Here is a 27,071-nt window from a genome sequence, read left to right on the forward strand (position 1 = left end):
AACCTAGACAAAATGTGGAGAACTCAAATGGGATCTCAAAAGAAAAGAGATGATAATGGTGACGATGATAATGATCATGGTCAAGAATGAACAAAGTATTGATTTAATCTCGAAAATGGATGAGACAATCTTATTGTAGAATTCTGGAGAGACATTGGTGAAGGATGAGCCAATGTTATTATTAGCGATGGAAGAAATGTTGGACCGTGGTGAAGTTTGGGCTTTGGGGTCATAGTACGTCAACTGATAAATGTTGTCGATATTTCCATTATGGGGAAATCACATATTATGGTGAACTGTAGATGCAACAACTAGCATGGAATAAGTATAACTATGACCCAAAATGATTTTATAGTCTAGGGGAGCATCAATGACTTCAGTGTCAATAGAGACAATATAGCTAACAACTGTGACTGGGCAGTTATGATATAAGCCAAGGGGCTGTGAAGGATGACCATCCCATGCACGATGAGTGATGGTGGATAGGGATAGGTCAGGGGAACCAAGTTGCTTCCAAACACTGGCAACGATCACACAAATGGAGGCACCATTGTCGATGATACACCATTGAACAATGGAATTTCTAACGGAGACTGGCATTTGAAATGAAACAGATGAAGGTAGGGGAGGATTTTTTGACTTTTCAACATGAAAGGCAATCACATGATAATCATGGGGATCCAAGACACCCAAAGAAGATAGTAGATATTTCCATTTACATGGGTACGTCTCGAGGACTTCCAAAATTAACATGACAACAGGGGACTGTGCTAAGTCATTTACTATGTTATATGTATGGGCGGCTTTGGCAGAAGCAACATTTCGACATAATGGACCTTTGGGGATCTTGGGAATAACCTTGAATTTAGGCTAAGGGATATGTAAGGTACTATTGGATGACGACATTGGCTCAATGGAAAATTGGGGTTGGGACTCAGTCGTTGACCTAGAATATGGCTTTTCCTATTTGCATGATTGGCTCTGATGGTTGACTTGCTCGGTATTGAGCTCATCAAAATTAATCATAAGAATCTAATAATCATGATGACTAGATGGTGGAGTTGGCTAAGATTCCTGACCTTGTGTAGGTTGGGTAGCTATGTATCCTTGGTGAGGGAAAGGATTGGTAAGAATTGCTAGTTGAGATGAAACCATGAAGCAAGGGGTGGAGGCAGAGCGGTGGGTTGCGATCCTCTTGAAGCAGCTGCTTGAGCTTCCCATACTTGACACACTTGAGGTAAAAAATGACACTCATGAGTATAATTACCATATACACATAACATGCACAATGTTTGTTCATACGAAGACCCTTTTTTTCTTGGGTTGACTGCCCTATTGCTAGGTTGCGGGATTAAGCTAAGGACCCTAAGGGGCATTGGGTGGAGGACCCTAGTTGCCTTGATTACCTTGGGACTACTGGTTCTGATTACCCTTCCCCTTGTTATTTTTCTTGGGGTTAGGGGGATTGGGTCCACTCTGCTAAGCATACACTTGACCTTATGGAGGAGGTGGCTATTGTGGAAAAGGGGGAGCAGGCATGGGGAGCTGGGGCACTAGTGCCGAAGGGGCTAGAGTGCTAGACAGTGCATATTGATAATAAGAAGATGGGGAAAGATTGGGATAAACAAACAATGTAAAATCTATCCCTGCTGTCTATTCATGTCGATGGGGATATGAATATGGCATGCTGGGACCTGGATAAGGGTTGTCTTGTGGAGGATTGGGGTAGGGATTAGTGTAAGTGGAACTAGTACTTGCTTGAGGTGGACCTTAACTCATTGGAGGTGGAGCATGTGGTTGAGGGTGTGATATGGTTCCAAATATTCCATCCGCGACATGAGATGCCCCTGGTGCATTAGAAACACTAGATCGAGGCAGATTGAGGATGAAAATGTAAACATAACATGACTAGGCGTAAATCAGATCAAATTTTAAGGCTACTTGGAATGAATCTTCCTTATATTGTGGGAAGTGTGACAGGACATCTTTGGAAATGGGAGCCTACAATGATATAAGGAACCAATCCATATAGACAAGATCCTTGAATTTAGGAGCTCTACAGATGCTCCTCCTTCTACACCATTCCTAAACATGGTCGGAAAGTCGAGTGTCAGAAGTTTGACGGAAAGAAGTCAAAATTTTGGTACTAGTGTCATAATAGAGAGGTAACTAGAAATCAGGAAAAAAAGCTTTGGCAAGAGTCACAAAAGTGGAATGATTGGCTTTGGGTTGATCGACATACCACTTAGCAACAAATCCAATGAGCATGCGTTGGAATAGATGAAGACAGATGGAGCCTTCAGTAATGGAATTTGATGAACACCAGATATGGAATGAGCAAACATGATTACTGGGGTATTCTCCAGGATTACCTTCAAACTTTGGGATGTCTGAAGGGATTTTAGTAGGAATAGCTAGAAAAGTGGGATCATGTTGAATTTTCTAAGTTTACTTAGTTAGAAACCCTCCATGCACTTTATCTGATTTATTCCTACCTACTTGTTATTTTCCTTAACAAGTTATTTACAATGTAAATACTGAAAATAAACACTAGTGCATGCTCAACATATTACAGATCAACAACTAAAAGAAATAGATACAAACACACCATATGACACCATTATTTTTGGACTAATGTCCCTTGAAAAACCAAATGTGGGAAAACTAGTGCAGCTATCTGAGGGTTTTATTATTAAACAATTTCAAAGTATAATCTCGGTGTTGAAATTGGACTACCCAACAGAGAATTTCCTTGACAGTAATACCTCTCAGGTTCTGACAAATCTTCTGGCTGAAACCCCGGATAATCCTTCTAGCAGCTACTAAACACAAATTTGCCCCAGAAACCCCAGCGTCAGCCTCTCTCTGGACTGTGTCAACCCCTCTCTACCTCATGCTAGCCCCGTGTCACCCCGGATGGGTCTATCTCAGCCCTGGGAAGCCCTGCGTCAGCCCTCTGGCCCTCTACGTTAGCAACGCTGGCCTCTCTAAGGCTTTGCGCATCTCCCAGCTGCCTCTACGTGAACCTTGGCTGGCTCTGCGTCACTCTCCTTGGCTACTGCATTGCTCTCCTGGCACTATCTCTACCTCTTTGTCTTTCTGTACTCAAATTCCCCTCAGCTACATCTCCTGATCACTCATTCTATCCCTCTTAGCAAACCCCACTCTAGAGAATAGAATGACAGATCACTCTGGTGTATTCTCCAAGTGACCCTCAAACCTCCTCTTATACTTTTCCTGTTGACATCTCAACGACCAAGATTAAGTCCCTAATCAATGACTAAGATTAGCTCTAGCTTGATCCATGTCTTTTGGAACATTCTAACACAGATTCATATTAATACACATTCATATTTTATTTTCCCTAAGTTTAGACTTAGGGACTCCATTAAAAATATTAATTATTTTAATATCTCCTGATCTATTTAGAATTTGCCCAAACCCTTTCTAAGTATTGGATATCTCATGTGCCCCAACCTCTCCACCAAATTTCATGGCTAGAGCACATTCGATGCTACCCAAAATCAACACTCCCTCCTAGCGAGGATTGTGCTCTAGCAATACTCCTCACTGATAATTACTCCGACCATCCGGCATCGGTACCTACGCTGGAGCTAGGCCTTCCTACCCAACATTCTCTGCATTACTAAATCTTGTACTTCTACCCATGGTTCTACCATTGCTACTGCTGCATCTATATGACAACTCCCTTTGCATCCGTGCTACTGCTGGTCCTTTCTCCCAGCACTGCATCCGCACTACACCTCCTCTCATCATGATGCATCGTGCTGCCCACTGCTTCACTGCAACTCAGTTACTGAGAAGTAAGTAATTGATCTCCCAATCTAACCTCTCTGTTGGGCTAGAGGCACCACTAATGCTAAAGCTCCCTCTGCTGTTGACAAGTGCTCCCTCTTTGACCTCTATGTTGCTACAACAACTCTTTGCATCTTGCACTGTTGCACACCTCTTTATGTCATCCTGCACTGGTGCAACATTCCTGTGCCTCTTGTACTGCTGCAGCCTGCTAGCCCCGCACTGACTCGGGACTCCTGCACTGTAGTTATCTCTGCTGCTCCATCTGCATCTATCTCTACCTTACTCAACCAGTCCTGCTACTCCTCTTTGGGGCTCCCGTAGCAAGGTCTAATCCAAGAGGATGGGTACCTTGAGGATCTTTCCCCTCATCGCCTGTAGTCCATTTGACTACAACTCGATGTCTCCCCACTTCTTCTCAAGTGGTGCATGTGCACTCATGGCACAATCATAGTCTATCAACACTTCCTTCTCTGCCCTTGATGGTGCTGCCTTAGTCTCAAAAGACTCTCCCTTACTCCTCTTCCTTGGACACTGGGTCACATAATGACCCAGCTCCCCACAGTGGAAGCACTTGATCTTGGAGAGATCTTTCTTCTTCTGCTACTCTTGCTTTCCCTCAGATGCTAGGGCCACATCTTCCTCCTCTTGCTTGAATTTGATCCCCTTGCTACTACTACTCGTCTTTGATTGCCTTCTGATCTCTTCTTGGTGAAGAGTTGTTGACATCTTGTCCCAAGGTGGGAGAGCCCCTCTACCCAGTATACTATGGACAAATACCTCCCAGTTTTATGAGACAACATTCAGGGTTGTCCTCACCATCAGCTCCTGATCCGGTGTCGCCCCTATAGCAGTCAACTGATCTCGGATCTCATTCAGTCCTCTAAGGAAGGTGTCAATCGGTTCTCCCTTCTTCATCTGATATGACCTCAATTGATTCTCAAGCAACATTATTCTCTGCATAGAAGTATGCTAGTACAAATTCTTGAGAGCCTCCCACATCCCAAATGTCATTTCCTTCTTGGCTATGTGTGGTACTACATGATCTTTGACCCCATCAAGGATAATGCTCTTGGCCCTCGCTATCGCCTCCTCATACTTGTCATTATCATTGGGGTCGACTGGGAAAACTATTACCTTCAAGGTGAAGTTCTTGACACGATTCCTATCAAGCAAAGATAAGATTCTGCACTTCCAGACTGCGAAGTTTGATGCTCCATCTACTTTATCCTGGTTGCTTACTCCATGTAGTGTCATGATGCTCCTCTACTTTCCTCCTGGAAGTTCTCTGTTCGACTCCTCTAAGTCTCTACTTCCCATCTAGAAGTTCTCTTCTGGACTCCCTCTGAGTCCTCATTTCCCTCCTAGAAATCCTTCTGCCGCTATCGAGATGCCCCCTACTCTGATCATCTTATGCAATCACACCACTGATTTGGGTTCCTCACCTAGAAACCCTCAGTAGAAACTCCTCTGGCCTTACTCTGTTAGGTACTATTTTGACTACAATACCTCACCAACTCCACTCTACAATATTCCCACAGCTTTCTAAACCCCAACAACCTAAAGGTGAGAGCTCCTAGGCTCTGAGCAATACCAGTACTAGCAACTCGACCTCCTTAGCCAACTGCGTCAGCCCTCCCAGCTATTGTGTGGCTCTATGTGAGGCTTCTTTTACCTTCCTTAGCCTCTGCACTGCCTCTTCCCGACTCACCCTGGATGACGCAGGCACTGCGTCACCCTTCCTTATTACTGCTATGCTAGAAACAACTTTGTCACCTCAGGACAACTGTTTTCTGCTACTATTCCTCGCTCGGCTAACGTCCTTTAGTCCTCCTGTGATATACAGTCATGCTTTGATACCATGTTGAAGTTTCTAAGTTTACTCAGTTAGAAACCCTCCATGCACTTTATCTAATTTATTCCTACCTACTTGTTATTTTCCTTAACAAGTTATTTACAATGTAAATACTGAAAATAAACACTAGTGCATGCTAACCATATTACAGATCAACAACTAAAAGAAACATAAATAAGCACACCATATGACACCATTATTTTTGGACTAATGCCCCCGAAAAAACCCAATGTGGGAAAACCAGTGTAGCTATCTGAGGGTTTTCTTATTAAGAAATATCAGAGTACAATTTGGGTGCCGAAACTAGCCTACCTAATAGAGAATATCCTTGGCACTAATACCTCTCAGGTTCTGACAAATCTTCTAGCTGAAACCCTAGATAATCCTCCCGACAGCTACTGAACACAAATTTGCCCCAGAAACCCCAATGTCAGCCTCTCTCTAAACTGCATCAGTCCCTATCTACCTCATGCTAGCCCTGCATCACCCTAAATAGGTCTGCGTTAGCCCTGGGAAGCCCTGCATCAACCCTCTGGCTCTCTACATCAGCAACACTGGCCTCTCTGAGGCCCTATGCAGATCTCGACTGCCTCTACGTGGCCCTACGTGAACCCTGGATGGCTTTGTGTCACTCTCCTTGGCTACTGCGCTGCTCTCCTGGCACTATCTCTGCCTCTCTGTCTCTCTATATTAAAATTCCCCTCAGTTGCATCTCCCAATCACTAATTCTATCTCTCTTAGCAAACCCCGCTCTAGAGAATAGAATCACTGATCACTCTGGTGTATTCTCCAAGTGACCCTCAAGCCTCCTCTTATACTTTTCCTATTGAAATCTCAACGACTGAGATTAAGTCCCTAATCAACGGCTAATATTAGATCTGGCTTGATCCATGTCTTTTAGACCATTCTAACACACATTCATATTAATACACATTAATATTTTATTTTCCCTAAGTTTAGACTTAGGGACTCCATTAAAAATATTAATTATTTTAATATCTCCTGATCTATTTAGAATCTGCCCAAACCCTTTCTAGGTATTGGAGATCTCATGTGCCCCAAACTCTCCACCAAATTTTGTGTCTAGAGCACATCTGATGCTACCCCAAATCAACAGATTGTGGAGAAGAGGATCGTTGATAAGTTCACTAAAATCAGGGAGACTCAAACCAACCATAAAAGGAAGCAATGGAGCAGGAGTAACCACACCGGTGGGGGTTCCGTTGGTGGGAGTACCCTAGTTGGTACCCGAGTTACTACCCTAGTTTCCCGCACCCACGTTGGTACTTGAAATGGTGGTGATATAGGGTTGAGATGACACAGTATCAAAAGAGGAACTGGATGAATTAGTAGAATTGGAATCAAAATGATGACTTGATGGAGGACCGGGAGGATGAAATCTAACTTGATAGGGAGGAGTAATATGTGGGTGAAGACCTCGAAGTCTCAGTGAAAAATGCTTAGGTGACACAATGATGTGAAGAAAATAATAATATAAGAACTAAAGGGTGATGATAGGAATAAAAGAGAAACAAACAACAAGAAAACACCTAGTGCAGTGGTGCCAAGTGTAAACTAACTATATTAATGATGTTACTCTAATACAAGAAAACATGTCCTATCAAAGAAAAATACCTCTAGCCTATAGGTGATCTAAATCCTCAAACAATCCTAGATCTACTATTTTAGATGGCCTTCCAAAGAACTTCTTACTTGACGAAATTTGATCCCTACAAGTAGAGTTGTCTAGAGAAAGGTGGGGTAGAGAACTGACTGCTTCCCACAACCAGTTCTACAGGGTGTTTTCCTAAGATTGGTCACTACAATTACCTTTGTCCCATAGGGGTGGTCGAGTCTTGATCTTATTGGCAGTCATCCAATGCATGAGATTCCTTGCCATAGGTTAGGTGGCCCTGAGGAGAACCGCTCACACGATGACCTATCCTAACCCCCTTCGAATCAAGTTTCTAATGCACTCGGGATTTGGACCATGGGATGGTGAAGGAGTTTAAGCTTGCTAATATGTCAAATTTTATGTCTCATTGAAATTGATCGATGGGTGTTATTGGAAGAATATTCCATTCATCCTACACCTACACTACAAAGATTGTTTGGCTCTGGTGCCCAAGTGGGCTTAATCTACGTGTTGAGTTATTAAAGTGTAGTGTTTCAAGTCTTGGATTGGCAGTGTTAACCAAGCTCACGTTCACTTAGGCTGTGAGTGTATAAAAATAACATGTCAAGTGGATGAGTTAATTAAGCATGTTTCATGATGTCACGTGTTGCTCAAAGTAAAGTGCTAAAACACTATAAATAAATCTGAAAATGACAGAAAAATAGCCAATCAAGCACACATAACCCTACACACAAAGGCTATCAAGAAACTAAGAAAGAGGGGGGAAACAAGCTACTCAAAGACACATAACAAGGCCTAAATGTTGTAATGTCAATGGAATGAGATCTAGTGGCTCTAATTTGTTGTAAATGGTGCAGATGATCCACAAAAATCAGAGGTGAAAAATGTTGCAAAGGATAGTTGTGAAGCTCTAAAACCTAGGATGCTCAAGGGGATCCTAAGGGGGAAAGCAAAACCCAAAATCTAAATGGAGAAAATGTAAAAGAAACCTATCCAAAAGTGCTGAAAAGCAATGGACCAAAATCTAAAAATCAGTGGTTGAAAACGCTGAAAACCATAGAATCCTCACTCAACAAATCTCTTCCTAACAATGTGGAGGTGTACTCTAAATCCTAGGGGGATTTTTCCTTCCTAAAAGAGAAATATCAAGTGTATCTAGGCCTAGGGGAGATTGAAAACAAAGGTGAAGTACCCAACCTAGTTTGCAGACAACACTCTTAGAAATTCTGTTCCATAAAAATACCAAAACTCAGATACTAACCTGGAACAATGGAAAACATAGTTTTTGGGGAAAATAGTGTGCTATGGAACGCAGATCAGGGGTTGAAAACCATATTTCTCTCCCGATATTCTTAGTCGATAGATCTCGCACATATTTTTCCATCTCCTACTCGGCTAGTACCTGTGACCTGTGGAAAGAACCAGAAAACCACTAGAATATGAAAATTTGATAAAAAAGGAAATAATACTATAAAGTGAAATTGAGAGGCTAAAAATCGTTGTAGAAAACCCTGAAATTTTTTGAAACTTCAATCACCTAAGAACACTATTATTACACCAGTGGAGTCACCATTTGTTGATGACAATGTGTAATTAAAGACCCAGTGGAGTCGACATTTGTTAGTGTGAAATTCCTTGAAAGGTGTACTAAAAACATTTCACTTAAGTCATTAGGGGACAAGTGACCCTAACAACAAGTTGATGGTTGCTTGCGCTTTAGATCTGCAATAAAAATGGAAAACCTACAACAAAAGTATAGGCGATCTAGAATAGAAAGCATCAATAAAGATATCTAATGTAATAACCCAAATGGAAATAATTTAATTGAATAAAGTTTTTATTAAAAAAACTTGGTGAAGGAGATCAACATAAGGGTCTATAAGTCCCTCTCCATGGGATGGGTCCTTTGATGTCCTTGATGCTTCAGAAAATGATCTTCTCTCTCAATACATGAAAAACCCAGACAAAATGTGGAGAAATCAAATGGGAGCTCAAAAAAAAAGAGATGATAATGGTGATGATGATAATGATCATGGTTAATAATGAATGGAAAACCCTCCTATTTATAACAAAGTATTGAGTTAATCTTGAAAATGGAGAATAAGAAAATAATATTTACCAAATCAAGATCTAACTGCTTGAAATACTTTCTTATATTTATTAGAGAGGGAAAATAATTTTAAAATGGTTAAATATCTTTATTTAGAAATAATTAACAAATAAAATGATTTATTAATTATTTCGCTAGAATTAAGAATTGTGTGAAATTGAAATAATTATTAAAGAGTGATTTAACAATTATTCTAATAATAGAAATAAGGAATATTAAATAAATAGTGATTTATTTAATTATTCCTAAGGGATTTAGTCAAATGTGACAAGGAATAATTATTTAAATAATGATTTAATAATTATTCCTAGAGAAAATTAAATAGATAATGATTTATTTAATTATTCTCATGGGTATTTTGATTTAAATCAGAAAATAATTTAATAAAAGTGGTTTACTAAATTATTTTCCACAGGGAAAGTGATTTTACTATGGTAAAATTAATCCTGCATGGCGTATTTCGATCCACCTAATTAGAAATGGCCAGGTGATCATTTTTTGGCAATAATAGATTGCCCCCCAACATATGAGTGTTAGGAGCAAATCGTATGACCGAAATACATTGCAGGCTACACTTCCATGAGACACCAAAGGGGAGTCAAAGAGAGAGACAAAACTGAAGGAATACAAGGACAGAAAAAAATGGAGGCAGCAAGACCTACTAAACTGATAGAAGTCTCCTTTTATGTGGGAGTAAATGATCTCAAATGAGGTGGGGGAGGCATACTCATACCTGCCGAGATAACTGCTTACAAAGAATAATGATGAGCCCAACAATGTGGGGCTGAGCTACAAAGTACATGATACACTAGAATCAATGGGCCAAAAAATAATACAATGGATCCCATATACATAATGCACTTGGAAAAACATAGGCTAGGACTGAATACAATAACATCTGAGTACATGAGACATAATGCCCCTCAAGATGACATGGTGAGGGGGGATCGCAACCAAAGAATCCCTGTTGGACAAGAAAGGGCTCTAAAGATTTGAATGGATCATCTAAAGGAGACATGTGTGCTATGGGCACTGCAAGTGGCAGAAAATGACCCATCACATATGCAAAAGTACATTTGAGGCTCGATGAACATCTGTGGTCATCTAGGCATGTGGGAGGCTACCTGAAGGGCCACCCCCTCATGAGGTCTGAAACATCTCAAATACACCTAGGAATCACTGGGACAATCGTTTGGATCACCAAACCATCAAATGTATGAATCTCAATCATGCAATAAAGTTCTGATCGATGAGCCTCAGTATTGTAACAAGAATGCTGCAACTCCTGAGGCTCCGACTTTAATTATTAACCCGAGGGTTTGTACAAACTTAAAAGGTATCGACACTATATGTGCGACATATAATGTGTCCTTCCTTTTCTGTCATTGATGTAATTAAGTGCATGTACTAGAAGTCAAATCCTAAATTAATTGTAGAAAAGAAAATGTTTGAAATGGAACCTTAACCTATTGCAAGAAAGATAGTACAAGGAAAGAAATTGAAATCAAATGCTAAAACACACCATTTTCTAACTAATTGCCAAAAGAATATGCTTTACAATAATGCTAAATTATCATGAACCAAATGCTACTATCTAAGCATGGAAGTAAGAAGCATCAAACATCACTAATGTGCAAGTAAAGGGGTTGAAATAAACCTGTTTTTGTCTTTTTGTCTTTTCATGCAAAATCAAGTATGCAAACTAATTTCCTCCGGTGATGTGGCAAGTGAATTTAAGGATGTTGAAGGTTGGATGGAAGGGTTAGGAGATGGTTGGATGGTGTGGGAGACCCTTGGGAGGCTTTTGGTGACTTCCTAGAGGTTTCCCATCAATTTAGCCTCAAAATAGGCTGTTTCAGGAAAACCTATAGGATGTACTAGAAACCTACATGATGATTATGTACAATTATAAGAAACCTACATGATATATCCGAGAGAAAAATGTGAGGTGTGAGAGGTTATGGGAGGCTTAGGAAAGTTGTTTGATGGGTGGAATGGAGTGGGAAAATTCCTAGGATCACTCAAAACTCAAAACAAAAGTCAGGAGATGGATGGATTCGCTCAAAAAGCTTGGAGAAGTTTCCTTGTGAAATGATGAAATTGGTGAGGGTTTAATGACAAGGAAAATCAAATCCAAATTAGATGGGACAAATTTTGTTATTAACTAGGATGTATTAGGTCCATATTCCAAGTGGAATCACTCAAAAATACCTCTTTCAACCCATTCTAAAAAAAATTAAAGAAAAAAAAAAACATTACTAGTTGAAAATCTAGAAATTCAAGAACTAGTGAGCTAGTAAATCTAAAAAATGCCTAACCAAATCAAGTGAAAATGCAATGGGATAATTTTTGTTATGAACTAGAATGTTTCTTTGATCTAATTCAAGTGGAATCAAGTCGATTGAAGCTCGTTAGCATGCTCTAAAAAATAACAGAAATTTACTGTTCTTTGCTAAAAAGGAGGTCCAACAATCTAGATTTGGGAATAAGAAGACTAATCCAAGCAACTCAATGATTATTACAAACTTCCAAAGCCTTTCCAAGGATGAGATAATTATTGTGATTCTGCAAACGAACTTACATCAACCATTTAACTCAATCCTACAACAAGAAATCATTATAGAGTTCAGGCTTCTGTGATCCATATCAAGTTTGTGAGAGATTTTTCGGCGTAAATGACATGGAAAACCATTTGTCGACGCGTTTCGAACCAACTAGTGTGGTTCATAATCAGGACAAGAAATCATTAATACTAAATGCAGAAGTAGAAAGAAATAAAAACTAGAGATGCATGTGAATAAGCAATGAAAAGAAGGAAAGAAAATGATAAAAAGGGTCTAAGGCTCATGGGATGGCCAAACCCAAGGAAAATTAGAGACCTATGGAGGAGAACAAGATTTAGAAGCTGAACATGACACTAATCTTCATAATTTTCACCAATAGAATTACATCCCTGCAGCAAAATACAATGGAGTTGCAAAAATACAAGCTCTCTCCAAAATAACACTAATTAAAATCTATCCCTAGAGGAAAATTTGACTTGGTACTTATACAAAATGATTAGGAATCATTCCCCATGAATGGAAGAAGCTTTCCCCACCAAAATCCCTTGATTAGTGGATCTAGTCCCCAATACTAAGAATTTGCATTAAATGGCAGGGAACACATTCCTAGGTCTTCTCAATCATTCTCTAGATGAAAATTCAACTTGGTACTTATACAAAATGATTAAGAATCATTCCCCATGGATGGAGGAATCTTTCCCCACCAACATCTCTTGATTAGTGGATCTGCTCCCTTGATTGTTGGATCTACTCCCTTGATTAGTGGAACACATTCCTAGATTTTCTCAATCATTGGCGTTCCATAATTTGTGCCATAATTCCATAATATCTTGTTGGATTATTATTTATTATTGATCCTCTAGTAGTAGGGAACAAGTCGTTAATTTATCTCCTCCTCCAACTCTTCATAATCTGCTCAATATTCTCATAATATTCCACAAAAATAAATAATATTAGGCACAAATATTCAATTATTCATAAACCTTCATAATGAATATATTAAAGTTAAAAATAAATTATCCAATGCAAAAAGAGAGGTTTAATGTGTTGAAGGATGGTCATAGGCCTTAATTTATGTTTTAAATTGGAGGCCTGGGCCTTAATTTATGTGTAATTTAGAGGCCCATCATACCCCCTTGCTGAAAGTGTTGCTCATCCTCTGAGCAACTTAGTGACCTCATTGTGCTTCATCCATGGCCCCGGTGGCCTCTCTCTTGTACATTAAGAATCTTGGCTGTAAGCTCTTCAAGGATAAGCCCAAAAACATATTTGTTTGAAGAAAAATCATTGTTTCTTGAGACCATTAGTTTTCTTTCTTGCCCTTATTCAAGATGAATTCTTGAATATTTTTTTTAGTTTGGCAAGGTCTTCCACACCCTTCTCAACCTTCTACTACCTTGTTCTGCCATTTGGACACCTCTAACACCTTCAAAATGCATTTAGACTGAATTTTTTATTTATTTTTTTGAAACTGATTTTGTTTTTAAGGGTGAATGTAGGGGTGACAATGGTGGACAAGGTATGGTGATGGAATGATGAAGGAGGTGCATTTTATTGGCATAGCATGTCATTTATTTGCCTTAGGACTGCCTCCTGTAGGATTTCTGGGTCACTGTAATTCCTACAAGATCATCCTGTAGAAAACACAGTTCCTTTGTAAACTAAAATAAAGGAGTGGAAAAAATGACAAAAATGGTGGATGAATGAATGGTAATGAGTGGTAAAAATAAAAATGTGAGTGACAGGGGTCTCTTTGTGATCCTCCTTTGCTCTTTGACCATCCTTCTTGCTGACCTGAAAATGGAAATTTCATGAAAATGGAGAGGATGCTCTCTTTGTTATTTTTTTTTTCAAGAATGAAATGGGATAGATGAATGATGAATAGATAGTGAATATGAAGTGTATGGAGGGCTTGGAGTGTTGTGGTGACTTGGCCTTTGCAAAAATTTCTTCTTTTAACTGTTGTTCTCATTCCTTGAAATCACCACCCTTCATAATTTGACTTTTCAAATTGCATGAGTGAAGGAGTGAGCTACAATCAACTAGTTGAAGGTGGCTGAGACTGCTGACCCATCCTTAGCTTATAAAACCTCATCTCTCATTCATTGACAACAAATTTTTAACTATAATATGCTTAAGAGAAGAGGTCAAGAATATTACATACTTGTACCTACTTGATGGTTGTTGGAGAGACATGCATGTTGTTGATGAGTTGATGTTGATGTGCAGGTGTTGGATGGTGATTCTAATGTTCCTGATGTTGCTACTAAACTTTGGAGGAGCTTCTTTAACCTCTAGATCTCCTTTAAAACTACTCACTGCCAATCCTATAGGTTTACAGGACAATGACTTGTTTTGTCCATATCTCCCAAACGGTAGACTGGATTGAGCTAAAAAATTTTGAGCATGTAGCCATAATCATTATGCAGCTCCCCATAGAAAAATTTTGGTCAATGGATGCACGGATCTTGAGAAAAACTAAAAATCACTGAAGGTGATGGAGATCGATTTCTTGGAAACCGTGCACTAGAATTTGCTGAAATTGCTTGGGCATGTTACCATCATCCATATGCATATCCCCATGACATAGTTTTTTAAATGGATGCATAGATATTGAGAAAATGCAAAAATGGCTGAAGGTGATGGAGGCCAATTTCTTGGAAACCGTGCATTGGAATTTGCTGAAATTGCTTAAGCATGTTACCATCACCCATATGCATCTCCCCTTGAAACAACTTGGCAAATGGATGCATGGTTTTCAAGTTATGGAAAGAGAAATTTTCTTCTCTATGTATTTTTGTATCCTGTAGTAAAACAAAGCAATTTATAGTTTTTTAAGACAATGATGACAGCTCAGCCGCTTTACACAACAAAGCTGCATCTTTACAAAATTATTCATGGACCTGTGGGTTATGGGCCCATGTTTACGTCATAAGCATTTTAATAAGCGACCTTCACATTAAACCCAAAAACAAACAAATAATGAAATCTACAAAGAAAACCCGACCAATCACCATCAGCCCTCTTTGAACTCTTAAGGCCGGATTTCAAATAAATCTAACCCACATTGATAACATATCAGGTCCACTTGATGCATTAACCCACACACATGTTCGTGCGTGATTACCATCCAATCATCCATTCAACGGATGGTCTCGATGGCTAGAACTCAACAAGGTTGTAACCTTGTTGAATAAAACCTCATTGCATCCATTTTCTAGATTAAACCTCACTCTTTTCCTGACAAGATATGCATCCGAACAATATCCCAATGGACGGTTGTGATTTATCCACACTTCAACTGGATTAAGTCACAGTTCATAACTTTCTTGAAACCGTTTTTTAAATACTACTTATGGCTTCGAGGGCGGGCGAGAAACAACTTCCACCTACAAAAACCACCTTTCCATTCTAATTAACGCCCATGCATCTTCACCATGTGATGATCGTAGATCTCCTCCCATTGGACGACTGCAATGGCTCCTCTGGATTCCTCTGTACTTTGATAGTATCCATCGATTTGACCGATCTGACGGTTTCAATTGAAACGAATCCCTTGTCCGTTTTGATGGAATTCGTGTTATAGCATAGCTTAACTCTGCCATACTCTGATAACACTCACATTACTCCATACAACGCTCATTCTAAGATATCGTATTATCATTGGATCGCCATCGATCCTTATATTGATCGATAGTTGATCAAAAAACCTATAACACGATATTTTAACTCTTCCATCACATACATCTAAATTATGATTAAACAATACACAGACATGTGAAATACAGACAACACACATATTTCATTATATACAAAACTAGATTACAATCTAAGGCATCTCAGCCTTAGTCACAGATTCTCCTTTTGATTACATTGTATCCAATCTCTCTCCTCTCATCACAACACATAGTTACACAATTTATAGAAATAACTACAGAATCATGGATCATTCTAGATCCATGATCTTCTCCTAAAATCACTCAAACCAACCCCTAAATCTCTCTATATGCATACATGGCAGATAATTACATTAAATCAAGCTTTATCAATTCCATCAATTTAGCTATGTTTTAACAGAATTTGCCCCGGTTTGCAATGATTGTCCAAGTTTCCTCTTTCACAGCTTTGGATTCAAATTTTAGTGAAGGGTGTTCAGATGCTCCTGCATCAGACAACAAAGAAAATGAGTGATAGAAGCTTCAGAATGATGGGTGGATGGTGAAAATAGATGAGGGTGATGGATTGTCATGGCCTTGGCTTTGTTGGAGCAGTTGAGCGAAGTAGGAGAAAGTCAAAATTTGACTTCTTTTGACTAGGCTTGACCAATTTTCCTTTTGGTACCAACTTGTTCTTGTTGCTTGCAGATATTGGAGAGTACATGCATGCATGGAGCAAGGATTTTTTTTTTTTTAAGGCCTACTATCCGCCTCAATGAGGTTTTCAACTAGTAGGTCTGCCTAGGTGCCTCAAAGGAGGTTTTCACCTAGGATCTTCCTTTTTCTCTTTTTTTTTTTTCAACCCATTAACCGCCTCATGGAGGTTTTCAATCAATGAGCCAATCTGAGGAGCCTCCAAGGAGGTTTTCACCTTAGATTTTTATTTTTTCTCTTATTTTTCATTTTTCATTTTTTTTCTTATTCTACCCTACCCTACTTGAGAAAGAAAATCACTTTCAAGTATAAGAATACTTCCAATGGAGCCATGTGCACATCAATATGACAAAAAAAATGATGTGGAGGCTTGAAATGTATGCTTTGACATGTACCTAGATTTGAAGGATCAAATGATTTGACTTTGATGATATCAAGCACAATTGAAGAAGAGGGTATTGTTGCAATTTAATGACTGTCTGGAACCATATTTCAATATAGTTGTGATGCCCCTAGTCCACTTGCTAATTTTGATCATCTTGGATGTATTTTTCTTCCATGGCCTTCAAATCTTCTTTTTTTTGTTGATTGTTCTCTTGATCACATGGAGGATTTGATGGTAACCATGAGGGAGCTTTCTCGATCTCTGATTTTGTTGTCTACTCTTCATCAAATGCAACCCATGATCCTTTGGTATTCTCATTTGAATCTTCTTCTTCTAGATGTGGTCCTTCAATAATATCAAGATTATCTCTTTTTTGCAATACTCTTCCTGAGCTATGGTGAATACCATTGATCTTAAGAGGAGATTTTTGGAAGTGTTGTACCTCAACATTGTAAGTGGATTGAGCTGCTTCAATATGTGGGTTTGGAAATGGTGGTACAGGTAGTTGAGTGGGAGTGGATATTTGAGATCGATGTGGTTGGGGTTGTGGTTGTGGTGGAGATGAATGGTAGGGGTAACATGGAGTTGGGTATGGATGATATTGAGGAAAATATTAAGTAAAATATTGAGGATATTGTGGATGACTCCCATAAGTTCCTTGCCAAACTTGCTGCCAAGATTGGTTTTGGGGTTGAGATGGCCAATGTTGCCAAGGAAAATGTGTGTTCCAATTACTTTGAGGTGGGTATGCATAACCTTGAAATTGTGAATTAGTTTCTTGCATCATATACAGCTAAATAGGCTGCCATGGTTCTCTTGGAGCTACATAACATAGTTGCGTTCGTAATTGACTTGCTCCATTGTCCTCTTGGTAAACTTCCTTCAACCTTGGTAATGATGGACAATGTTTAACATCATGTGATTCTACAAAACAAATATCATCATTTTCTTTTCTTTCATCTTACATTCTTAACATTTCTATTTGTTTTGTTAGATTGCTAAGAATTTCTGTTTTAAAATCATCAAACAAATTTCCAAGTTTAGCTTGACTTACTAATCTTGATGCTGATTTACCTACTCTTGCTTTTCCTCTTGATAAGTGTTTGCATGTTTCACAAATTTCCTCAAATGATAATTGATATACATCGCCTCTACTCATGAGATTAAGGAGATCAATCCACTCATCCCTAATTGTTCTAAGTAAGAGGGTTTTTAGTGTTTAGGATCATAAATAATGTAGTTTTCCCCTCTTAACATTATACATGAACCTATTTATTAGATCCTCTAGACTCTCATCTTCTCTTTGATTCATTCTAAAAATTTCTTCTTTAAGATCATGATCTCTATATTTTTCTATAAATATCTTTTGCATAGTATTCCATGATCTTATTGAATTAGTCTCTAAACTCATGAACCATTTAAGAGCTCTATCCTTCAATGTTGCTGGAAACAATCTTAGTTTTTGAGTTTTTAATAAGTAACCATAATATCTAAAAACAATCTCAAATTCAAAGAGAAAGGTTTCCGGATCCTTTGACCTTAGACCATGAAATTTTGGAAGAAAAGAGGGAGGGATGTTCTTCATGTGCACACTACCATCAATATCTTGAATGAGAAATCTGAGTGGATCTTCCTCATTGTCATCATATCTATCCCTTTATTCTACATTCTTTGTCATCTTCTTCTTCTACCTGCAAAAGTGAATGGTGATGTGGCTCTCATTGCACCACGTGATCAAATGGGGGGGTGGGTTGGTGTTTGAGAATTTTGCTTTTGTTTCTATGATTGAATGAAAACTATAATGCAATTTTCTACTTTTGAAATTAAATATGCGTAATGAAAATATATTTTTTGTTTTTGCAAAAATTAAAAAGAAATGAATCAACTAGGGAAGAAAACAATGCATACTTTGACACCTTCCCGACAACGGCGCCAAAAAGTGATGAGCCTCAGTATTGCAACAAGAATGCTGCAACTCCTAAGGCTTCGACTTCAATTATCAACCCGAGGGTTCATACAAACTTAAGAGGTATCGACACTATATGTGCGGCATACAATGTGTCCTTCCTTTGTTGTCATGATGTAATTGTGTGCATGTACTGAAGTCAAATCCTAAACTAATTGTTGAAAAGGAAATGTTCGAAATGGAACCTTAACCTATTGCAAGAAAGAAAGTACAAGGAAAGAAATTGAAATCAAATGCTAAAACACACCATGATCTAACTAATTTCCAAAAAACTACACTTTGCAATAATGCTAAATTATCATGATCAAATGCTACTATCTAAGCATGGAAGTAAGAAGCATCAAACATCACTAATGTGCAAGTAAAGGGACTAAAATAAATCTGTTTTTGTCTTTTTGTTTTTTCATGCAAAATCAAGTATGCAAACTAATTTACTTTGGTGATGTGGCAAGTGAATTTAAGGATGTTAAAGGTTGGATGGAAGGGTTAGGAGATGGCTGGATGGTGTGGGAGACCCTTGGGAGGCTTTTGGTGACTTCCTAGAGGTTTTCCATCAATTCGGCCTCAAAATAGGTCATTTCAGGAAAACCTACAGGATGTACTAGAAACCTACATGATGTTCTTGTAAAACCGAGAGAAAAATGTGAGGTGTTGGAGGTTATGGGAGGCTTAGGAAAGGTGTGTGATGGGTGGAATAGAGTGGGAAAATTCCTATGATCACTCAGTACTCAAAACCAAAATCGAGAGATGGATGGATTCGCTCAGAAAGCTTGGAGAAGTTTCCTTGTGAAATGATGAAATTGGTGAGGGTTTAATGACCAAGAAAATCAAATCCAAATTGGATGGGACAATTTTTTTTATTAAATATGATGTCTTAAGTCCCTATTCCAAGTGGAATCACTCAAAAAGACCTCTGTCAACCCATTCTAAAAAAATAAAAAAAACATTACTAGTCGAAAATCTAGAAATTCAAGAACTAGTGAGCTAGTAAATCTAAAAAATGCCTAACCAAATCAAATGAAAATGCAATGGAGTAATTTTTGTTATGAACTAGAATTTTTTTTTGATCTAATGCAAGTGGAATCAAGTCGACTGAAGCTCGTTAGCATGCTCTAAAAAATAACAGAAATTTACTGTTCTTTGCTAAAAAGGAGGTCCAACAATCTAGATTTGAGAATAAGAAGACTAATCCAAGTAACTCAATGATTATTACGAACTTCCAAAGATTTTCGAAGGATGAAATAATGATTGTGATCCTAAAAAAGAACTTACACCAACCATTTAACTCAATCCTACAACAAGAAATTATAAATACTAAATGCAGAAGTAGAAAGAAATAAAAACGAGAGATGCATGTGAATAAGCAATAAAAAGAATGGAAGAAAATTATACAAAAGGGCTTTGAGGCTCGTAGGATGGCCAATACCAAGGAAACTCAGAGACTTATGGAGGAGAACAAGATTTAAAAGCTGAACATGACACCAATATTCATTATTTTCACCAATAGAATTACATCCTTGCAAGAAAATACAATGAAGTTGCAAAAATACAAGCTCTCTCCATAATAACACTAATTAAAATCTATCCCTAGAGGAAAATTTGACTTGGTACTTATTAAAAATGATTAGGAATCATTCTCCATGAATGGAGGAATCTTTCCCCACCAAAATCCCTTGATTAGTGGATCTAGTTCCCAATACTAGGAATTTGCATTAAATTCCTAGATTTTCTCAATCATTCCCTAGAGGCAAATTCGAATTGTTACTTATACAAAATGATTAAGAATAATTCTCCATGGATGGAGGAATATTTCCCCACCAAAATCCCTTGATTAGTGGATCTGCTCCCTTGATTAGTGGAACACATTCCTAGATTTTCTCAATCATTAGAGTTCCATAATTTGTGACATAATTCCATAATATCTTGTTGAATTATTATTTATTATTGATCCTCCAGTAGTAGGGAACAAGTCCCTAAATTATCTCCTCCTCCAACTCTTCATAATCTGCCCAATATTCTCATAATATTCCACAAAAATAAATAATATTAAGCACAAATATTCAATTATTCATAAACCTTCCTAATGAATATATTAAAATTAAAAATAAATTATCTAATGCAAAAAGAGAGGTTTAATGTGCTGAAGGATGGTCATAGGCCTTAATTTATGTTTTAAATTAGACGCACGGGACTTAATTTATGTCTAATTTAGAGGCCCATCACTGATGTTGAGCACGTGAGAAACAACCAAATCAAAGGGAAATGACGATTCCCTTTGCTCGATCTAAGGCATCGAACAAAGAGGAAGATGGAACCAAGGTACATTGCCCTCTAGACCACTCTTTTGGAATAAATGTGCTAAGTTCGACAGAAGAGAGCCCGCTAGAGTTAAGGCAATAAGGAATCCTTACAAAAGGCACAAGGGAGAATCGTAGAGCGACTAATCAACTAACACTAGGGATGATAATGGAAGGAAAGAAGATGGATGGAAGAATGATGAATTCCCTTATCAGAGCACAATATGGATGGTTGACCTAACAATGATTGACTCAATTCTGGAGGGGATGGTCAATGAACCAAAGGGGGGTTCGGAAAAGATAAAGCAGTAGAGATGGAGGCAAAATATGAGTAAAATGGGAGGGATGTGACATAATGACGTATGAAACATTGTAACGGGACACAAGGGGACTCAAAACAGACTCCATAAATACAAGGGTCATTCATCTCTCATGCTTTAAACAAGGGTGACTCGATCATGCTGCCATGTGGGGAAGGCCCGAAGGTGACCATGAAAACATGAGTAAATGATGGTTACTCATGAAACAAATCGATACGTGAGTCAACCAGTGCAAGGGTAAAGTGGTACCAGAGTACGGGTGGCTCAAATGAAGAAATTCAATTTTAGTAGGCGACAAAGTGATACCTCATGGAAAAAATGGTTTCTTGGTGAAGTGTCAAATTACCAAGAATAAAGAGAGACCCATTATATAAATTGGTGAGAGGTTTCCAATGGTGCTAACGATTCGTCAAACAAACCTATGGTTTGGTCGTAATGGGCAGTGGAAAAACTAGAGTTTTTCCTATAAATGAGATTTTCTCCCCCAATCCCATTCATTTGCATAGTGAGTTGTGGAGAATTTGGAGAGGAGGATAATGCCCTAAATCTTGTGGAGATCATAGTAGACAAATGACCGTTAGAATTAGGATTTTCATGTTGGATGTAGGTGGCCTAACCGTACTCATCAATTTTGGTGGATCAGATTTTCAGATTAGAGTTTCAGTTCACTGTGGGGGATCCCTTCTCATCCTCACAGTTGCAACACAATTTTGGGGGCTTGTTATGCATTATGCAACACAGAAACTAGGCCCACAAGTGTGTCCAACATAGTTTTAAGGGAAAATCTATGTTATGGGTTGAGAGGATTGGCAGGTCTAGTGGTTTGCTATGAGATGAAGCTATGTAGTAGACATGCATGCCTTTGACCATGGATTGATAAAACATAATGGTATTTTGCAAGTATGGTAGAGCTGAAGGTATCATGGAGAGAACAAGATTTGGAGTCCCTCTGTGCTGAGATTCAGGGGAATCAAGTAGTGAGAGGGGTGTTGGCATGATATGGCATGCTGAAGTTCTTAGAGAATCCCATGATGAGGGTGGGTGAGCCCTTGCTGTCGAGGATAGTGAGTTACTGGCACCCAGATTAGGAGGCTTTTTTAGTACAATGACATAGGATCAATATCATGATCCAAGACATATATTTTCTGACAGGATTTCCCCCTTTGGGGGTGGTAGGGGAGATACATCTAGTGCTGCATCGTAGGAGGCATATAGGTGAGTTTGATGATCACCACTATGTACTGGGGAGCTGTGTGAAGGGCATGATCATACATATCAGTAACTTGGAGAGGCTTGAGACACAAGCTACAGCTGCAACGGTGTTGCAGATCTTGGGTAGTCATGCCTTCCACCATATCACTAGAGGGTATATGATACTGGTGGAGAGTGTGTTGGGAGGGACCTACTATGGGTGGGCCCAAATGATGTTGTCATCATTGAAACAACAATTGACACTATGAAAATGGAGGACCAATGATAACTATTCATTTGAGATAGTTTTATGCTCACTCTTCTTTGAGTAGATCCCCACTATTGGACCTCATGTTTAGATTTGTGATGGGGGCTCATAAGAGCCCAAGATGCACTACTGGGGGTAGCTACTAAGATGAGGTGGAGGAGGGGGATTCAAACGAGTGTTTTGACCTAAGTTTTTTTCTCATTGGAACTAGATGCCACTGTACATAGATGACTATCCATATAGTGAGGTGAATTATTAGGGGGATCCTGACTTACCACTTCTGCCAAGACGAGCATGGGGTCTAGATGGTAAGTGAAAGTTGCTATACATTTTATGCGTTTATAATTTAATAAATATATGTATGTGGTACTGATTTCTAAACTTTGTGGTATGCAGATATAACACTAGTGAGGTAGGAAGGATACATGGGGTGAGTTGCAGTATCTGGGGCTATAGATCAAGGTGGGCCCACATCATAATAGAAACCAGGTGGTGATGCTCTAATGAAGGATCTTTGACATAGATGTGACATATTACTAACCAGGGTGACAAAGCGTGGGTGACATGAGCTAGAAGATCGGTATACATATGAGTGAACCGGTATTACCTCGGAGTGGCGAGGAATCATGCGGGGCATTAAAATAAATGTTCAAGCAGTACAAGATCTAAGGGATGGGATAATGGAGTCGTTGGCTTGAGAGCCTCCAGATGATAGTGATTAAGCATAGGGACATGTGGGTCCCCTTTTTTGTTTTATGATATCATGTGAATGATAATGTCGAATGTATTTAGAGTAGTGGACTCAAAACACTGTACGATGATACATATTTATGATTATACATATTTTTGTGACGATTGTGGTTCACCATTTGTGTATGGGTGTCTTATTACATGAGATAAATTCCAATTTATAATGTTATTTGTAATGGTACCTACATAGTGATTCTGGGCTCTAGGAAAATGATTGAATGAAATGGATTCAAATTCACGTGACAAAAGCTTAACTCGTAGATATTTCTAAATAGTATAGTATTATGCACACGATAAACACCATCCAATTGCATGGCAAGTAGCAAGGAATCAAGAAAAACATGAAGGTGAAGGATATGATGGTCAAGGGAATTAGATAAAAAACCTGTCACAACATAATATTCAACCTGGTTATTAGTGGAAGATCCAATGCAAATGCCATTGGAATGGACTAACAATTGCGAGAGGGTGAAAATGGCCAAAGCTATTGAGGCTAGATTCCTGGTGAAGTGACTCGCACCATTGGCATAACCTATATAAGGTGTGGATGATGGATCCACACCTTATAGCCACAATGTTATTGAACATTGAATGTCTTCAGCCCATTTGGTAAAATAGTCAATGGCCATGATATTATACTTGTGGTTATTAGAATATGGGATTCGACACTCCATGAAGTCAATAGCCCATTTATAGAAAGGACCAGCTGCGACGACAGGATTGAGGGGAGTAGGTGGAGCTCATTCCTTAGGGGCGTATAATTGGAAATTGGGACAATGTTTGACTTCCTCAATACAATCTCTAAACGAAGAAGGCCAAAAGTACCTGGTGCATATAATTTTTTTGGTAGTGGCCATTCTAGAGAGGCGACCACCACAAGCGCCATCGTGGCAGGAATTGAGCACTTGCTCAGCTTCAACATGGGTGAGACAATGACGAAGGACATAGTTGACACCATAATGATAAAGGTCTTCACTAATGAGGAGGTAGCTAGGGGCTTGATGTCAAATACATCGTCAATAATCACAAGTGAGGTGGGGGGCGAATTTTTGGGTTCACAGATAAGTAAGGATGTCGCCATACCAAGTATCATTTGAGGTAATGGCGAACAAGTGTTCATATGGAATATTTTCATTTACCGGTGGATCATGCGCACCAGTGGGAAATTCGGAAATGAGTTCAACAAAGGCTAAACCTTTCTTACTCTTGGGTGTGACAAATTCAAGATTTAATTCTTGAAGTATAACGATCCAAAGGGTGTACTAACTGCTAATGATCCGTTGACTCAACAGGAAAGCCATGGGGTTGGAATTGGTCACAACTTTAGTGGTACACATAAGGATATAATGATGAAGCTTTTGAAAAAGAACACGACAGCCAGTGCCAACTTTTCTTCATGGGAATAGGACACATGATGGCCATTAAGGTTCTTACTGACATAGTATATGACATGTTCATTCCCTGCAAAATAGTCCTATATGAGGACCCCATTGATTGAATAGGTAGATGCAGAGATGTACAAGATGAAATCCCTCTCAAATTTAGGTGGAATAATCAAGGGAGTAGAAGTGAGAGGACATTTAAAGGCAACAAAAGACTATTGAGCTTGGTCACACCAAACAAATGGAATGTTAGATTGAAGGAGTCTAAGGAACCCATGAGTTGTGGTGGCATAGTCATGAACAAACTGATGAAGAAAGTTAGCTTTACCTTAGAGGCTTTGTAACTGGTGAAGGGTACAAGGAGGAAGCTCAAGAATGGATTGAACTTTGAGCGGGTCAAGAGTGATAAAATCTTTGGACACAATGAAGCCCAAAAGTTAGCCCACATGAATGAAAAAGAAACAGTTTAGGGGATTGAGGTGAATGTTATACTTATGACGTCACAGAAACACGATACAAAAATCATAAAGGTGTTGTGAACAAAGTTTGGAATGAGTAGTGAGATTGTTGAGAGATGCAAGGATAATATGAGCCAAGTTGTGAAAACAATAGGACATGGCACACTGAAAGGTGGCCCCAACATTATTTAAACCAAAAGGCATGACCTTGTAAGCGAAAGTTCCCCACGGACTAGTGAAAGCGGTTTTAAGCTAAACAACATAACAAATATGTATCTAGTTATATCTGGAGAATCCATCCATAAATGATAGAACCTTATTCCCCACTCACTCATCAGTGACTTGGTCTATGAAGGGTGTGGGAAAGTTGTCTTTGGACAATCTTTGTTTAGATCATAGAAGTTTATGTAGACACACATGGTGCCTTGTTTCTTGAGAATGAGAATAGGATTAAACACCCATGTGGTGTATTCAATCAGATATATGAAACTAGCCTGCTTGAGCTTATCAATTTCAGCTTTGATAGCATCATGTTTGGAAGGATGGATAGGCATTTTATTTTGGAAGACGGGTATGGCATCGGGCCAAGTATCGATGTGATGTTCAACAATGGATGGATTAAGTTTGGACATTTCATAATAAGACCAGGTGAAAACACCACAAAATTCCTTGAATAACTTGGTGTAAGCATCAATTTCTTTCGGGGTGCATTGTGCCCCCAAGATGATATTCTCTTTGGTCCCCAGTTTATTCAAAATGTTAACGTTGATAGTGGGGAAATTTTTAGCCATATTTCCTTCTTCAAAAGCATCTGGTGCAGGAATGAGATTCTTAAACCAATCGACGTCACCATGAATGAAGTCTTTGGACTCGACAACATATTTGTCATGGGTTTGCTGTGGAAGGAAGTATGCATGATGGTTCATATTATCCCAAGGATAATCAGGGGTGGTCATAGCTTCCATGATGTCTTCATCAGAATGGAAGATGGGCGAATTGGCGGAAAAGGGACCACATGATGGAGAAGATCTAATTGAAGCATCTTCATGAGAGATAAGGTTCACATACACATCATAAAGGGTGGGAGACTTATGACTAGTGGATGGAATATCTACCGATTTTGAGACTAGGGTGTTTGTCGAAGAAGGTTCAAAAGAATCATAATAACATTGGGGAAGTTGCAATGCATCAATATCATGGATGACAATAGGTAGAGAATGGTACTGATACTATCTGTCATCTTGAAATTAGGAGGAAGGATCAAAATGGGTGTTTGGGAGACCTCCTATTCTGGTATAGGAGAGGGACCAAAATCCACAGGTAGAGGAGAGGTGGAAGCACTACAAATGGGCTCTAATTCACAAAGCACTTGAAGTGTATCACGAAAATCTTCAAGATAGGAACAACAAAGAGAATAATGGTCATAATTATTGCACAAAGCACATGGGTGATTTGTGCGTAATGATATGTTATTCTTAGCTGACTCAGGTAAGGTGACATGGACCTCAGGAATGTTAGAAGGAAGGAAGGTATCAATGACAACATCCTTAACATGAGGGATTTTAGGACAATTATTGGTAGCATGATTGAAAACATCACAAAAAGCAAGAAGAGGAATAGGATTTAGTGGCTTAGGAGGAGATGGATTTGTTGGGGGTGCGTTGTCTTTAGTTCCCTTTTTTTGGGCTTTCCCCCCTCGCTAG

Source organism: Pinus tabuliformis, chromosome 2_2 (genome assembly GCF_031772625.1).
Source record: "Pinus tabuliformis cultivar Carrire ecotype Pingquan chromosome 2_2, CPIR1, whole genome shotgun sequence".
NCBI classification, from domain to species: domain Eukaryota; kingdom Viridiplantae; phylum Streptophyta; class Pinopsida; order Pinales; family Pinaceae; genus Pinus; species Pinus tabuliformis.